Consider the following 16,786-nt stretch of genomic DNA (forward strand, 5'->3'; position numbering starts at 1 on the left):
CAACCAGAGCAAGTTTCATCAGGAGCAAATTTTCAGAACTGTTCACTAAATTTTACCCTTTTAAAGAAATATTTAAATAAAACTGGGGGGATGCTAAAAATATATAATTGAACTGTGAGGAAACCGCTCATGAGTAGAAACTCCTCCATTTAAAGGGACTTTTTTAAAAACAAGTTTTAGAGCATGCATTCATTACTGTGTCCATCCCAAATCTGATGCTGTATGCAAATTATTTCTCTAGTTATTTATAGTTGAACATTGAACTCGACCCCCGTGTTTCAGCACTTCCCAGAGTTCACCAGAAGAGGAGGCTGTTTGATACCAAGAGAAGTTAAAGTTGCAGCACGTTTTCTGACAAGAGTTAATGAATGTTCAGTTTCACAGATCAGAACCAACAATATCAATGTTATACGTCCATTTTCTTTATCAATCGATCTGACAGTTATTTTCTAGGCTAAAGTGTTAACCACTCTGTCTATAAAATGTTAGAAAATACTGACAAATTCCCATTATAATTTAATAAAAGAGGCCTTTCAAAGGCCTTTCTTCATCCGACCATCAGTACATTACCGAAAAAGCAACAAATCATCACATTTAAAAGAAGGAACTAAAAAAAAAGTGTAGTTTTTGTTAAAAGGACCTCCGGACCTACATTGTTACCTATTGTTTTTACTTCAAACCCTCACGGAAAATCCCTTCCACTCCGTCAAATACTGCATGTGTGCCTGCAGTTCGGTGCAGTTTTATTTGTGTAAGCATATATGTTGATGTGCATGTGTGTGCTGGACATTTTCATGTTATATAAAGCCATAAGCAGCAGCTGTTAATCTCCCACCACGCAGGTCCACACATGCTTCAGCTGGAGTGGAGGATAAGTTGTTTTCTGTCTCCTGCTGCTCTTAATCAGTTTCCTCTTAAGCCATAAATGTTTACTTACAGGAAGCAAAGGCTAGATTTAAGAAAAAAACAAACACAATTGCCATTTTGCTGCAACTTAGAGAAGGTAACTTTAGTAACTGTAGCAGCTAGTGGAGCATTTTATGTTTTTAGTAAGACAAATTGACAAGGTGTTACTTCATTAAAGGATAAAACCGGTGTTATTCTAATTGTTTCTTACATTCAAAATTGTAGGGGAAGCTACTTTAAAAGCATAGCTTTGGAAGGAACTCATTACTTCCCACTGGAAGAAGTTAAACTAATGTAAAGCAAAGCCGCCTAACCCTGGACACCCCTCTGTCACCCCAATTGTGGCAAATTATTTTTTATCTCAGGCGACATTATTTTCTTTAAAAGGCCAGTTTTGAAGCAACACTTAAGATATTGGTATATGAAACTAGACAGCATCCATTGAGTGTGTTTTTGGAAGAGGCTGCCCTGCCAGTTCATTTGTGTTTGTATAAAACTGCTATGATGGTGGACATTGGTTGAGTTTATGAGTGGTGTAAACATACACACACTCCAAGGGTTTACAAAGTTAGTAGTTTTCAGGGAATAAATAACTTAGGTTTGTGTGTGTGTTTCCGTGACACATCATGGTAGTTAGTCAGAGGCCTGAATGACAAGCAAAAACACATCAAAGTTGATCCCTCTGAGTTCTCCTGCAGGTACGATGAACTACTTGGGGAATGAAGGACAGCTATAATTTGCTTATGTAACACAAAATGACATTCCAATGATTGAAAAAACAGCAACAAAGAGCGTACAAATGCAGAAAAACTGCTTTTGAAGGTTAAAAGCCTGAGGACTGACAGCTTCTGGATCTCCCTCTGCTTCTCCATGTGTATGAACATCCATACTGACTATGTAGTTTGGCTTCTGAAGTCTCATTTAACGAGGAACTGATATCAAAACACAGACAGAAACATGAAGAGACAGAAGAAATGGGTGATGTGAGAAAGGAGAGTTTCCTGTTGTGGTAAAGAAAAAGAAAAAGAAAAGCAAAATAATTGTGTGCATTCAGTTTCGCTCATCTGAGACTAAATGTATATAACCTGAAAACAGCTGTTTTTCCAGAACACATTAAAACATAAACACCCCAAATCATCATCATCTAGAGTTAAAAAGCATATTTTTTCTGTTTAGCCGAAACATCAAGGGGACCAGAAGAGGAGTTGAAAAGTAAATAAAGGAGAAAAACAGTGAGGTGAGATCCAGAGACTAGAGCCCTCTGAACATTAGTTAAAAAATATTGATCAGGACGCTTGTTCTTTTGCACATGCGCTACGCAAAGGTGAAAGGGTAGATCAAGGGTGTGGTGGTTGCTGCCTGTCTGATGCATTGTGAAGGGCATTCCTTCACAGGGGCCTCAATAGCAGTAAAGAAGCAATGGTAAAATATAAGATATAATTCCTTGCAGAATAGTAGTTTTATGTTACTGCTCCACAACTCTGACTGTCAACACGTAAATTATCAGTCTTCTCTCAACACGTCCCTGTCGTTCTCTCTCGGATTTAAAGCACATGTCATCACTTTGACATGAAAAGCTTCAGGTTAAATTCCTGCATCGCTCAATTTACTGTTGATAACATCGCATCATTATCTTATACTGTATTTATGGTTACGTGTTTATGCAGGTTATGACAGACTGGTAAACAGGACAGAAGAAGAATCTCGGACAAGTGAAATGACAGAGAGCACACAAGTTACTACATGTCGGTTAGAGTTGCACTCTTTAATTATGTCTTTACATCGGGCATATTTTTGACTCTAGATGATGATAATGATCATTTTTGGGTGTTTATGTTTGACATGTGTACTGGAAAAACAGCTGTTTTCAGTTAATATACATTTAGTCTCAGATGCACAAAAATATTTTTTCTGTTTCCTGTCTCACATCACCCATTTCTTCTGTCTCTTCATGTTTCTGTCTGTGTTTGGATATCAGTTCCTCGTTAAATGAGGCTTCAGAAGCCAAACTACATAGTCAGTATGGATGTTCATACACATGGAGAAGCAGAGGGAGATCCAGAAGCTGACAGCCCTCAGGCTTTTTTGCATATGTACGCTCTTTGTTGCTGTTCTTTCAAACATTGGAATGTCACATTGCGTGACATGAGAAAATTATAGCTGTCATTCATCCCCCGGGTAGTTCATCCTACCTACAGAGAGAGCAAGTTAGATGTGTTTAAGACACCTTTGACGCAGGTTTCATGACCTATAGCAGTAGTTCCCAAACCTGGGGGTGCGAACCCTAAGGGGGTCCTGGAGTTCAGTGTTGTTGAGTTATATAAGAGGGGGGGGGGGGGGGGGGGGGGTTAGGGCACAGTGAGGCTAAATATACATGATTTATATTTAGTTTATGGAAGGACTGCCACTGACGCGTAAAGCAGAAACGCCACAACTAACACAATAAAGATAAGATAAGATTTACGCATAAGGATGCAGAAAGGTTTGGAAAACACGGACCTATAGAGTTATGCACCCTATAGAGGCGCATAACTCTCCATCGTAAGTGTAGGTGGCGCCGGCGGTGTAGCCGGTTTACTGAACAGGCTAGAACTGTTACTCAAGTTTCAACAGAACTTCAACATCAACCAAACCAGTAGTTGGTGCATTTTACAGAAAAAAAACGAAAGAGAGCAACAAGCGACTTTCACTGTGACCACATAAATGTTTTCTACTGTAAACATGTCCACATTGTGAATAGAGTTACCTGGTCTTTGTCTTCAACAGTCTCACAAATCTATGACATTTACCAAATGTGCAGAAACAAAATGCAAATCCAGTTTATATGCTAAGAAACATTGGTCCTAATGTATGTAATTGCTGACTTGTTTATATAAAGTTCATACTCTATAGCATGATGAACTACTGCTCGCTGTTGTTTGCTTGTTTTGTACGTTTTTCCCTTGATCAGCTGCTTCTACTGTGGCGTCTTTTATGAGAGCAGAAACAAGTAGATTAATAGCTTAACAGAAAATGTACTGATTCATCGTTTGAGTGCTTTTATAAACAAAACAAGCACTTGAAGGATTCACTGGTTTTGCTGCAGTTACAATCTTTTCTAGGTAAAACATACTTTTATGGCCTTTATTATTTCAGTTTACATTGCATTACAATTTTGCATATTCCTAAACACATTTGTGCTTGTCAGGTTATCACAATCCTATACTACTTCTAATTAATACATAGAAAATGCACAGAAAGTGGAAGAAACTACATGTGCAGACTTTTTTTGTCCCGGGTTGGGACAAACCGAAAAGGCTGAAATAGGCTGAAATAAGTAAAATTAGAAAAAGAAAGAGAGACCATGGATATATGTATGTGATTGTGCTTACTTATCTGAAAATAATACATATATTTTACTGGTTGGAGACGGTACAGTAAGTGTTAAATCCTCCGAAAAGGCTTCTTTATTCAACCTAAATGCTCTGTTTTGGTTGTGTTTGGCCCTGGGCCATTTTTAACAGCACGATCCCTCCCGAAACCCAAATAGATCATTTGGATAGCTAATATTTTAATTTATACATATGATAGGAGAGGGGTTAGAAAGTAAATACTCTTCTACATAACAGTTTAATAAGGTCAGATGAAAAGAACTGAATAAGTACAGTATTGGAGGTTGTGAGACCCCCCCAGGAAGTTAAGCCAATATAAGCAAAAACACAAGAATTACAAAAGAAATGAATGTTAAGAAATATTTAGAACATTTACTTCTGCACAAATATCACATTTTGAGAACACACATACTACATACAGAAAGACAAAGACAAAGATACTGAATACACAATATGAGTTAAGGAAACTCTCTTTCAAACACCCCTCCTGCTTTAGTCTCTTCACGTTTCTGTGTGTGTTTTGGTGTCAGTTCCTCTTCAAATTAGGCTTCAGAAGCCAAATCATCCACACCCACCTTCCAGCACTCACATAAGCAAACACACACACACACACACACACACACACACACACACACACACACACACACACACACACACGCATCTTTGCCTGTTACCATTTATTGACCGTCTACAGATAATGACCTTAACTCAGCCAGACTCCTTCTCGTTATCATGTCCCATCATGCTGCAGGTCATGATACTTTTGTTTTGGTTGATTCGGTTCGCCTGTGGGTGTTTCTGTTCGCTCACTTTTCGTATGTTGTTTTGTTCCGTTTGCATATTATTGTTTATGTATTGGTTATTTCTGAAGTGTAGTTTTATTTGGTGTATACATAGTATTTATTGTGTTTTATCTATCTTCTTTTTTATATTCTGTATCCTATCCTAAAGTTTTTTTTCCTTAATTAGGCATCTATATTAGGCAGCTAAAAAACAACCTGTCATAGTAAAGTGACATTAAAGGTATCATGTATCTTGTGCTGTACATCTTGTGTATGGTGGACACTTTTGAATCTGAAAAATAACCATTATGCATTCTCCATACCTTTCAATATGGTGGAGCATAAGTATACAGATAAGATAAACTTCGTCCCACACGGGGGAAATGCACATGTTACAGCAGCGCAACAGTTTAGAGAGCAAAGGAAAAAAGGGACAAAAGTGATCCACTTTGTTAGTGCTCTACTGAGTTACAACGACAGAAGGGTGATGAGCACAAAGGGTTTCCGTGACATCATCGGCCTTGTGAAAGGTTAAATACCTTGACCTCCACACCAGTTAGTTGGACCAGTCCCAGTCTGGTCAGATGCGTACATGAACTGATGAAGCCTCTTGGATGAGAGATGAAACGTCTTTCCAGACAAATAACCAAGTCCAGTTGCTTTTGACTGACTGCTTTTGTATTAATAATCTCCATCTGTAGGTAACTAGTGACTAAAGTTACCAAATAAATGTAGTGGAGTAAAAAGTACAATCTTTCCTCTGAAATGTAGAGGAGTAGAAGTATAAAGTAGATTAAAATGGAATTACTTAAGTAAAGGACAAGTACCTACAGTAGGCTACATGAGTAAATACACTTAGTTACTTTCCATCAGGGTATAAATGCATTGTTAATATTAGACTTCTCTTTATTGATCCCTTTGGGATGATTCCTGCAAGGAAATTGAATTTCTAGCAGCTTACAAAACACCAAAGGAGGTAAAAAAAAAAATACAGTATAAGATAAACAATAAACTCTTAACTAACTAATACAGGAAGGAAAACAATAAACAGTAAACAATAAACTCTTAGTTGAATATAGGAGGTAAAGAAAAGACAGTAAACAGTAAACTCTTAGTTAAATATAGGATGTAAACAATAAACAGTAAACAATAAACTCTCAGTTAAATATAGGATGTAAACAATAAACAGTAAACAATAAACTCTTAGTTAAATATAGGATGTAAACAATAAACAGTAAACAATACACTCTTAGTTAAATATAGGATGTAAACAATAAACAATAAACTCTTAGTTGAATATAGGATGTAAACAATAAACAGTAAACAATAAACTCTTTGTGAAATATAGGAGGTAAACAATAAACAGTAAACAATAAACTCTTTGTTAAATATAGGAGGTAAACAATAAACAATAAACTCTTAGTTAAATATAGGAGGTAAACAGTAAACAATAAACTCTTTGTTAAATATAGGATGTAAACAATAAACTCTTTGTTAAATATAGGATGTAAACAATAAACTCTTTGTTAAATATAGGAGGTAAACAGTAAACAATAAACTCTTTGTTAAATATAGGATGTAAACAATAAACTCTTTGTTAAATATAGGATGTAAACAATGAACTCTTTGTTAAATATAGGATGTAAACAATAAACTCTTTGTTAAATATAGGATGTAAACAATGAACTCTTAGTTAAATATAGGATGTAAACAATACACAGTAAACAATGAACTCTTAGTTAAATATAGGAGGTAAACAATAAACATTAAACAATAAACTCTTTGTTAAATATAGGAGGTAAACAATAAACAGTAAACAATAAACTCTTTGTTAAATATAGGATGTAAACAATAAACTCTTTGTTAAATATAGGATGTAAACAATGAACTCTTAGTTAAATATAGGATGTAAACAATAAACAGTAAACAATAAACTTAGTTAAATACAAAAGTAGAGATAAAGTAAAATAAAATGAACAGAAAATTACATCAGATAAGTTAAGGTATTAAGGATAAATAAAGATAAATAGAGATAAAATATGCATGAATGTCTATGGCATTGTGTTTTATACACTGGATGAATGACATTAGCAGAAATTAGCAGTAGGATTAAATTATTGCACACAAAAGAAGAAAAAGTGTCCAGGTATCCAAGAGTAGATTATTATTTACTTATAATCGTACAAAGGATACACTAAAGTAAAGCACAAGTATCCTACTTAAAAGGATCTGGTTCAGTAAACGCGCTTTGTCACTTTCTGTAACTTTGGTATTCACCTTTAAAATCCAGCCACTCAGCTTCTTTGTATACCACCGCCGCGGCACCGCCCTTTTATGCAAATCACCCGTGACGTCGACGGAAGTCAGCGCTACGTCTGTTCTTCCGACAGATATTCCTTTAAAGGCGTATTTAAAGCCCTGGCTTCAGTTGCAGGAGTAGCGGACAACCTATGCAACAAAAAGCTTCCGCAGAGCCGAGCGAGTGTCCGACCCGCTCACAGCGGACAAACACACGGAGCCAGCGGCTGACGCGACCCGGCGAGGTGAGCTCGGTGTCCGGTTAAAACACCGGCGACAGACAGGGGTCGGATATTAAACATTTTGTAGCCGAGGTTGGTCGGCTCCGGCAAACGGAGTACACAGCATCTCAGGTTGCTGCTGCTGCTGCTGCTGCAGAGAGAGGAGGAGGATCAGGGGGAGGAGGGGGAGGCATTTACTGTAGTTTGTGTAGGCCTGTGTTAAAAACGAAAAGGGTGCAGAGAGAGGTGCAGACAGCCGGGCACAGGTCAGGTTGCAGAATTATGTTGCTCTGCTTATAAAGTGTTTATACCAGAGGTTTCTGAATGGTGTTTAAAGGTGAAGCAGGTTTAAAAAGCAGAGGAGGCCCAGGGTTCAGCAGTTTTAGACACTGCATGCATCTTTTGTAATTAACCAGGGAGGAGCAGTTTACTGTGACACACCTGTCACTGTGAGGGAAACAAGCAGAAGGTATGTTTGGATTCTGGGCTTGGCATTAATAACAATGCAGCTGAAATGAGGAACTGACAGCTTTTGTTTTCAATTATTCATCTGTGTGCATCAGAGGCTGTTTTAATGTCAACATGTATGGGTGTAGCTGCCACCAGCCGGCAATTTAGACTTCATTATATATATATAAATACAATTAGTCATTAAATCATGATTAAAGTAGATTTGTTAAACAAAGGTAACAAAAAACAAAACAAGCTATTTTAAGAAGTCACCTTTTACTGAGCATGGGAAACAAGTGATTAATTGATTAATCCAGAAAATAACTCTGCAGATTAAACCTGTAATAAGTGTTTGTTACAGTGATATAATTGTCAGTGCTCCTCCACCTCTTAGCTGTCAGGAAACATTTAAAAGTAATGTTTTGGAACATTAATATTCATCCATTTGATGCTATTTATACTGTTTGTATGTGTGAAAGATTCTGCATGGCATTTATGTGATTTAACGTACGGTGTTGTTTGAAATATATGTGTCTTGGACAGCTGCAGCTCCGTCGAAGTGACAGGAGAGAGACTGTGCGTTAAGTGTTTTGCCGGTTTGTGTGTGTGGTCTGGTTTATCGGCAGCTACTGATTTATTTTCATGCTTGTGTGCATGAGAGAGTAAGAGAGCAAGCGCGGATGTTGCTGTGGTTTTCGGCACACTATTGATCTAATGCACAGCACAACCTGACTTATTGTGTTTGTGTGTCTGTGTGCAATGTGCTGATTTGCTGAGTCTTGTTTTTTTTTCTGTGTGTTCAGGTATGACTGCAGGGCTTAAATCTGCAGCCTGGACCAAAACGTCAACGTCTCAACGACATTAATGAAGCTTTTAAGGCCTTTTGGTGAGCACACACATGCACAAACACTTAGCAGATAACACCCATGTGTTTTATTCACTCTTAACACTGTATTTAAAAATCTTCCTTGTGTTTGTTATGCTTCTGTTTGGTCGAGCAAAATCTGCACAAAAACACAACAAAGGTCCCAAAAGAGAGCTGTAAATGATCAACAGCTGTTTGTCTTTTATTTTCTTTCAAGTGTTTCTATTCTGCTGAGAACCGCAACCAACATGAGCAGAACAATACAAAAGAGACGTGTGCAGAATGTGGTGATGTGATCATGGTCTTGGTTTTCGATCAACCCATTTGTACACACAAACGCATTCTGTTCACACTTCCTCCTTAAAAAAATATGTCTCTTTGTGTCAGCCTCTTGCTGTCTGTAAGTTTCAGGTTGCATGCTCGAGAATGGCCGCTTCAGCTGAAGTGAAAGCAAGCGACTTCCTCTTGATGAAATATCTTGCTGACTGTCAACTGGCACTGAGTCAGCATCGGGTTATTGCACATCACATGCAGACAGTCACGTGAACTTGAACATGCGTGCAGCCTTGCGTTAGAGCGGGTCGTCCTTTGTTCGAAAGATCGACAGTTCATACCCCCGGTTCCTCGTCCAGGTGTCTTTGGGCAACGCGTTGAACCCCAAATTGCGTTGTTGTGGGAATTTGGTTTGAATAATTAGATAAGAAGATGGGCAGGTAGCCTCTAACCTGACTGTCACCAGATGAATTTCATTCCTCCTTGCTTCACTCATGCATCTGGGATCACTCCATAGCAAAGTGATTTCAGGAGGCTGGGTCTTATCAAAAATCCTTGCAGATGATTGGATGAACCACTTGTCCGTCATCTTTAATGACGTGCTACTTCAACCACTCACATGGAAACCAACCCGTGACGCTGATGAGAGTGACGCAGGGAAAAGCCAAACAGAACAGTCAACATGGTTTCCATCAACAGAAGCCTTCAGAGCCGTTCTCTGGTTCTTTAAAAAAAGAAATATTCCCTAGATTGGATGACACGGATGAAATAGCAGCATCGATGTTGACACCTGCTTCCTCGATGCGAGCCGCAATTGTTGTCTGAATCACAACAGTCACATCTATAAAACACCTGTCCAGCGGTCCTGATTGGCTCGACCACCTGAAATCATGTTCCTATGGAGCGATCCAAGATGATTGAGTGGAGCTAGGCGGAGTCAAGGCTGAAGCAAGGCAGAACGAAATTCATCTGCTGATAGTCAGGTTAGGTAGGTAAAGCGCACATTTGCACAGTTGTGATGTTTTTGAAACAGCACTCACCTTATGCATACATTCACAGAGAAAGGCTTTTGATCATTTGCCCACATACAACTATTTTGATACTTTGCATGCAGAGGTACATTATATTTTATGTAACTAATGTCTTAATACGCTTACTCTCATCTCAACTTGTAACAAGGAACATAACGACATGTTCTTTACATGTAGTTCACACACACTGTTCTAACAGAGATACCTACTTGTCTCTTAGTAGATGCATCCAACCAAACCTTCCTCATTCAATTTGCAACTGAAATATAAACAATTTTGTGGTGGACCTTTACTTTGAAAACGGATGCTTTAGAGTTGGCTCAAACTCAAAAACAGCACCGCATATTCAAAGCTGACTTTGCATGTTGTTAGGCTGCTTTTGAATACTGTGCTTTGAGCCAACCCCAGTGTACTCGCTGCCACTCCAGATCTGCTCTGATCGGTTTTCTCACCTCATGATGAAGCTTGAGAGTCTTAGTGGGAGCCGACACGACTTGCATGTTTCTTTTTTAAAACAAGAAGGTATCTTGCTGTAAAGAAATTTCAGATGCTTATCATGCAACCTCCACGTCCCTGGGTTTGGACAACAATGTCGCCTCCAGTGTGTTGTGTCAGATAGCATGCCGGCATTCCAGAAGCAAAACACGTCTCTTTGACCAGAAATCTGCGCATGAATGCAGATAAATAATTAGAAAAAGCTAAGTTATCATCAGATTACAGCAGATGGGTTCCGTGATTGCATGGCGGCCAATGCGTTCTGCCTCTTTTGCTCTCCACATTGACTGTTTACGTGCATGCGGCTGAAGCACACTCAGATGTGATTGGTCAATACTACTCGGACAACAGATGAAAGCCAGACTGCTTTTGCTACCCAAATCTTGTCCCTTTGCCTACATTCGTAAGCGGAATCTGTTTATAGAGATTACTACCTCTGCTGCCAGTTTAACGGCGGTAACCCCCCCCCCCCCCCTTCCGCATTCGTATCTTTTATACAGAACAGCGAGGTGGAATAATAGCGCAACATTCCCGCCTTGAACAGGCTCTGTGAAAAGAGCTACAAACACACTCTGCTGACAAGAGAGAGAGAGAGAGAGAGAGAGAGAATGAGTGTGTGTTTTTGTTTTTCTCATCTCACTTACATCAATGCCATCAAAAGCCCCTCTTATCTCTACCAGATCTTACCATCACGCGCACACACACCTGTTGCAGCTATAAATGCTTCAGTTTTCAGCGGAAGAAAAAAGACAACAGGTTGCTGGTCTGTTTACATTTTAAATGTGTATCATGTGAAGATCTGGCCCTGCCTTTAGCTTGTCTGGTAGGTTGTTTACTTTCTAGGCGTGTGAAAAAACCCCAGACACGCCTGGTGTGTGTGTGCGTGTGTGTGTGCGTGTGTGTGTGTGCGTGTGTGCCTGTGTGCGTATGTGTCTGTGTGGACAATAAGTGACACTTCATGCTTGGCTGGCTGGTTTGTTTTTTAGTGGTGGAGGACTGTTATCAAAGTCAATATCAGATGGCTGAACTGTATTTAGCCATGGCTTTCAGTTAGAGGACGCTCCTTGAAGCCAGAGGGACTGTCAATAACACAAAATGTCTTCTAAGAATAGACACTTTCCACTTTGTTAGCTTGCTCTCCTGTCGGCTCTCCTCCCCACCGTCTTGTCTACCATTTTTTTTACTTTTCTGACCTTTTCTTTATTCTCCTTTCTCCTGTATCTGGTTTCCATTTTTGGCTTGAGCTCCAGTGTTGCACCTCTCTTCAATGCTGTAGCTTGTTCTAGGTGGTCCAAAGTCATCATGAAAGCCTTGTATGTGCAAAGACAAATTAAAAAAAAGAAACAGGCTGTGATTCACGTTATTACCTGTACATTGCAGAAACAGTTGAAGAGTATTCTTGACCTTGCAGAACAGCAGTTGACAAAACTTTCTCCCACAATGAAAAAATTCAACGGTTTTCAAGGTCAAGAATTAACTCAGAGAGTCCTCAGAACGGGCTTTTAAGAGGCTTTTTTTATCCAATTGCTGTGAACTTGGAATGAGAAAGAAGGATCTGGTAGGGTTGAATAAAGAGGAGTTTTCTATTGCCATGCCATATTGCCGTGTTAAATTCAATGTTAAAGGTCACCAGTGGTCACAGAGTAGGCCTACTGTGCGTAAAAGGGGTTATTTTATACTCTTGTACCTCTAAATAATGCTGTGGAAGCAACAAGCTGGCATTTGACACCTTGTTTTTCATTTAGAGGTTTTGCCACTATAACATGTTTACATGCTTTACTGTTTAGTAAGCACACTATCTTTCTCATACTGTCTGTCGGAATATATCTGTATTCACCCTCTGTCAGCATTTCCTTGTCTTCTCGACATCTCTGCACCATCATTATCATTGCAGCTGGGGAATGACTGTAACGACACCGCAGCAGAACATTGCATTTCTCTGTGAATTGATGGTTTTGATACTTTCACAGTATTTATGTTGCTCCTTGAGCTGCTTTATAATAGTAATAAAAAAATGGCAATTTAACTTTTAACTATATTGGATCTTTAAAGGGGCAGCAGCAAGCAATCTGACTGCCTTGCTCAAGGTCATCATATAAACTCTCCCTGCCATTCGGAGATTTAGACCAGCAGCCTGGTGTTTCTGCAGAGCTCCTCCACTCTTTCCCATGGCAAACTATAAAAATGCATCAGAAGTTCTGGTTAAGGTCAGATAAGCTTGCATAGCGTGAAAAGCTTGAACAAATTTGGCTTCACCACACTTTGGAGCTATTTGGCCTCTGCCGCCTGTGGTTAATTTTAAAGCTTCCATCAGTGAGTCTCTCAGTCTCTCCAAAGTGTTTTTACCAAGTCTTTTTTTTTTTTTTATCCTGTTGTAGAAATGTCTGTCGTAAATCAAATAATGAATCTTCTTTCTTAAGACATCCTTTTGTCCAATCACTCTTCCCATCTTCACTGATTCATCCTGTCCCAGGACAAACTGATGTCATGCTTTTCAATTAAATTACCAGAGAGATGAGTGGAAGACTGGCAGCGAATCAGATATGTTTTGTGTGGAGCATCTTTGGTTCTTCACCACACACTTATCTCTCTCCTTTATTTGCTGTGTCGCAGTTAAAATGTACCTTTTTTTAACAGTTGGTGTATTGTATGAATAACATATCCAGCATGGCGCGTTGACAGGTTTTAGCTTTGTGTTGATGGTGTGGTTGTCTGAAAGTCTTGGTTAACTGGTCTGATCCATGCATGCATGAAAGCACAATCTTGTATCTGGAGAGACTTCAGAGATTTGGTTAAAATTATTCTTGAGCAAACAGACTTGAGGACTTGAGTGGAAATCTCTGAAGTCTCTTCCGACACACTATTGCTGTGTCCCAAATCACGCACTTCCACCTTCAAACTGAGTGTGGATCGATGAACACTCAACGCACTCAATCGCTGCCTTTTGTCTATGTAGTGGAAGAGGCGGGACTAAATTCAAACTGAAAAATGGCGGAACAACAGCGCAACGAAGTGTTAACAACTAGATTCACTTTGTAAATGTAAAAAGAGGATCACAATGATTTTTGGCGGTGTGCAGAAGAGTTGTTGTAAATGCTTTTGGAAAAAATAAACAGAAGAAGAAATACAATCGTCATTTCCGGTAAGTGCAAGCGGCAGTGTGTGATTTCGGACAGCACTCACTGGGGGAATTGAGTGTACCGATCGTGTCAGTACATAGGGCACACAGTGCATAAATGTCAGTACACTCACTGCAGTGCGCAATTTGGGACACCGCATATATCTGCTTTTAGACAGGCAGTCTGTATCCTTGAATCTTAGTGAAAAGCATGTAAAGCTTGCAAAAAGAAAATCTTGGTCAAATCAACCTCTTTAACATTTTCCTAAGTAGGTTGTGAAATGCGGATAATATCCAAATATTATAGTACTGACAGTATTTTTTATGTTATGTAATGTTTTGCCAATCAAGCATCGAAAAGACTTGAAAAAACATCACATTGATACCACAATCTTACAGAAAGACAATATTGCAGTAAATTAGTGTATGTCTCTGTAATAAAACAGGCAAATAAGATTTAATCAGAATCCAGTTTATTGGCAAGTAGGACGCTTAAACCAAGTAGGTTACACCAAAGCAAATTCCTTTCATGTGAAAACCTACTTGCCATAAACCTGAGTGAAAGGTTTTTATTGCTCATTGTACTTTAAAGCACTTTGGATTCAATGCTCCATCAGATGGTTTAAGCGTGGGTTAGTGAGGCCCCGTTATTGTATTGTTTTTGTACTTTGTGTCCGTAACCAGACAAAGATGTTGCTTTGATGTTAATGAAACGTTCTCAGAGAAAGTTATTTTCTGAGTATTGGTGAAGTTTTTGGTAAAGTCAAGCATGTTTATGATTATGAGTCAGCACAGCTCGCCTGCTGCCAGATTTCATCATAAAATCATGCTGTTGTGGATGAAAACTTTGTTGTTGTTTTTAATGTTGTAGAGTTATACGTGAAAGCTTGTCTTTAGATTGCAATCTCATCTTTAAGTTGAAGATGTTTACGACATTGTTGGACTGCCACTCCCATTAGAATGTAGGTAGACACCATATTTATAAGATTACACTTCAACACTCTGCGGTGTATTTGACAGATTTCTTACGTAAGTTTTTGTTTTGATACTAAGTCTTGTTATGGGTACTGATACTAGCATCAATAGGATCAATAGAAAAAAACAAAACGTATCTGCTGCAGGGTGAGATTGTTTGCATGGTAAGTGTGTTTGCACTTTTTGCTGATTTAACTTTGCAGTTTGATGCTGTTGATGTCAGTTGGCCTTTATCAGCATCAAGCATGTGTGCGTGTCCGTGTCCGTGTGCGTGTGCGTGTGTGTCAGCTCTACAGTGGAATATTCCCGTTGAGGCGGGTTGAAACTCACCATCTTGTACAATCCTGAACAGGTCTATACGGGAAATTATAATTTGTTTTGGCTCTTTGCCAAACAAGCTGTTGTGAAATAATGTGTGTTCCAAGATGAAGACACCTGTTTTTATCAGTGCATCAATGTTTAGCTGCTTTAAGGTATGACAGATGGTGCTTGGTCACACTGATGGCTGAAAAGAAGACAAAAACACACCTACAAATGGTCAGCTCCATCAAGAACATCTATATCACCTTTTTGAATGTTCTTTTTTGTTTTGTTTTGTTTTATCTCCTGTTTGCTGCTCTCTTGTGGGTTGAAGCCTCAGGGGTAAAAGAGACACGCGCACACGCACGCACGCACACACGCACACGCACGCACGCACACACACACACACACACACACACACACACACACACACACACACACACACACACACACACACACACACACACACACACACACACACACACACACACAGTCTCTCTTAAAGGGGGCAGGCCCCCTGGGTCAGGGAGACAGGATGCACGTGGGGGTGGGCAGTAATGAGATGTTGAGTAGGGGGTCCTGTAGTCAGAGGGGGCACAGATGAGGTTTGAGGTGGTGAGTTACAGTGGTGTGTGTCTGTGTGTGTGGCGAGGGTAACAGCCAGTAACTTAACTCTGGTGTAGAAGTAGGCCAAGGCTGCTGTCAGTAGCCTGTCAAAACTTCACTGTATCAGGCTTCAGACATTCAGACCTGCAAAACTTAACATCGTTTTTTACATTAGACTGGACGATATGACCAAAATCTTCTAATTTCTGAAATAGTTACGATGATACAGCGAAATAGAACGATGGAAAACAGGGATATCCCATCACCCTAAAATCTAGGCCGATAGAATAAAATAAAAGTTTTTTTTCCAGCTCTACACTGACTTTATCATGCATTAACACAAATACATAGTTATTGCATTAAGACATTTGAATAAATGATTATTGTCAAATTAGATAACATAATTGTGTATAATGATATCTATACGATTTCATCACAACACAATTCTATTGAAAGACTATGAATTACCATATTGAATTATTGCCCAGCCATAGTTAGGAGTCTGTGATCATTGTCTGTTAGCATGTTAGCCTCTGGGTCAGCTGTTTACATTAAATTATACAAAATTTTTGAGACACTTTTAAAGCTCTGAAACGTTCAGTCAGTCTTGATAGGGGCTTTGTGCTACAGATGCACACAGATGCTATTTTTGCTTTAGAAGAATTCCTTTATTAGTCCCGCGAATAGCCTGAAACCCATGGGACCAACAGTACCTGTGAAAGCATAATGCAGTGAGAAAATGAGCTAACTAGCTGTGTTGTGCAAACTGCTCTGGATGTGAACTGACTGCAGGGTGTTTGTGGGCCAGTCAGAGTGCTAACTAGCTAGCCTATTAGCCAGCTGGGCTAAAAATAAATAGGATGGCTGAGCTATTACTGGCTGCAAAGCTAGTTGACACGACACACAGCAGAGTCCTCTCCTCACGTCTCCTCTCCTCTATAACTTTTGGTAGTATTAAACTTGCATTGGTTGTATATTTCTTGAACCTGCTTTTTTTTCACCACAAAAATAGACTTGAGCCACATTTTTAGACGCCAGGTGACATAACAGTTGATGGTAATTTACTACCAGCATCTTTTTCTCCAGTTAGACTTG

The 16,786-nt window shown here is 39.2% G+C and overlaps 1 protein-coding gene across 4 annotated transcripts in view; it reads left to right on the plus strand.

The window, feature by feature from the left end:
• The first annotated feature begins 7,492 nt into the window (after positions 1 to 7,492).
• Positions 7,493 to 16,786, plus strand: part of slc45a4a (solute carrier family 45 member 4a) — a 188,241-nt gene continuing 178,947 nt past the window's right edge. For 2 of the 4 annotated variants that reach the window (XR_014593462.1, XM_083926122.1), the window contains exons 1-2: positions 7,493 to 7,602; positions 8,832 to 8,914. The gene's annotated coding sequence lies outside the window, so the exon portion shown is untranslated. Of the gene's footprint in view, positions 7,603 to 7,803; positions 7,845 to 7,950; positions 8,048 to 8,831; positions 8,915 to 16,786 lie in introns of those variants that run through there. The other 2 variants (XM_083926123.1, XM_083926124.1) reach the window with 2 other exon arrangements.

The sequence above is a fragment of the Echiichthys vipera genome, assembly GCF_963691815.1.
Source record: "Echiichthys vipera genome assembly, chromosome: 13".
NCBI lineage: Eukaryota > Metazoa > Chordata > Actinopteri > Perciformes > Trachinidae > Echiichthys > Echiichthys vipera.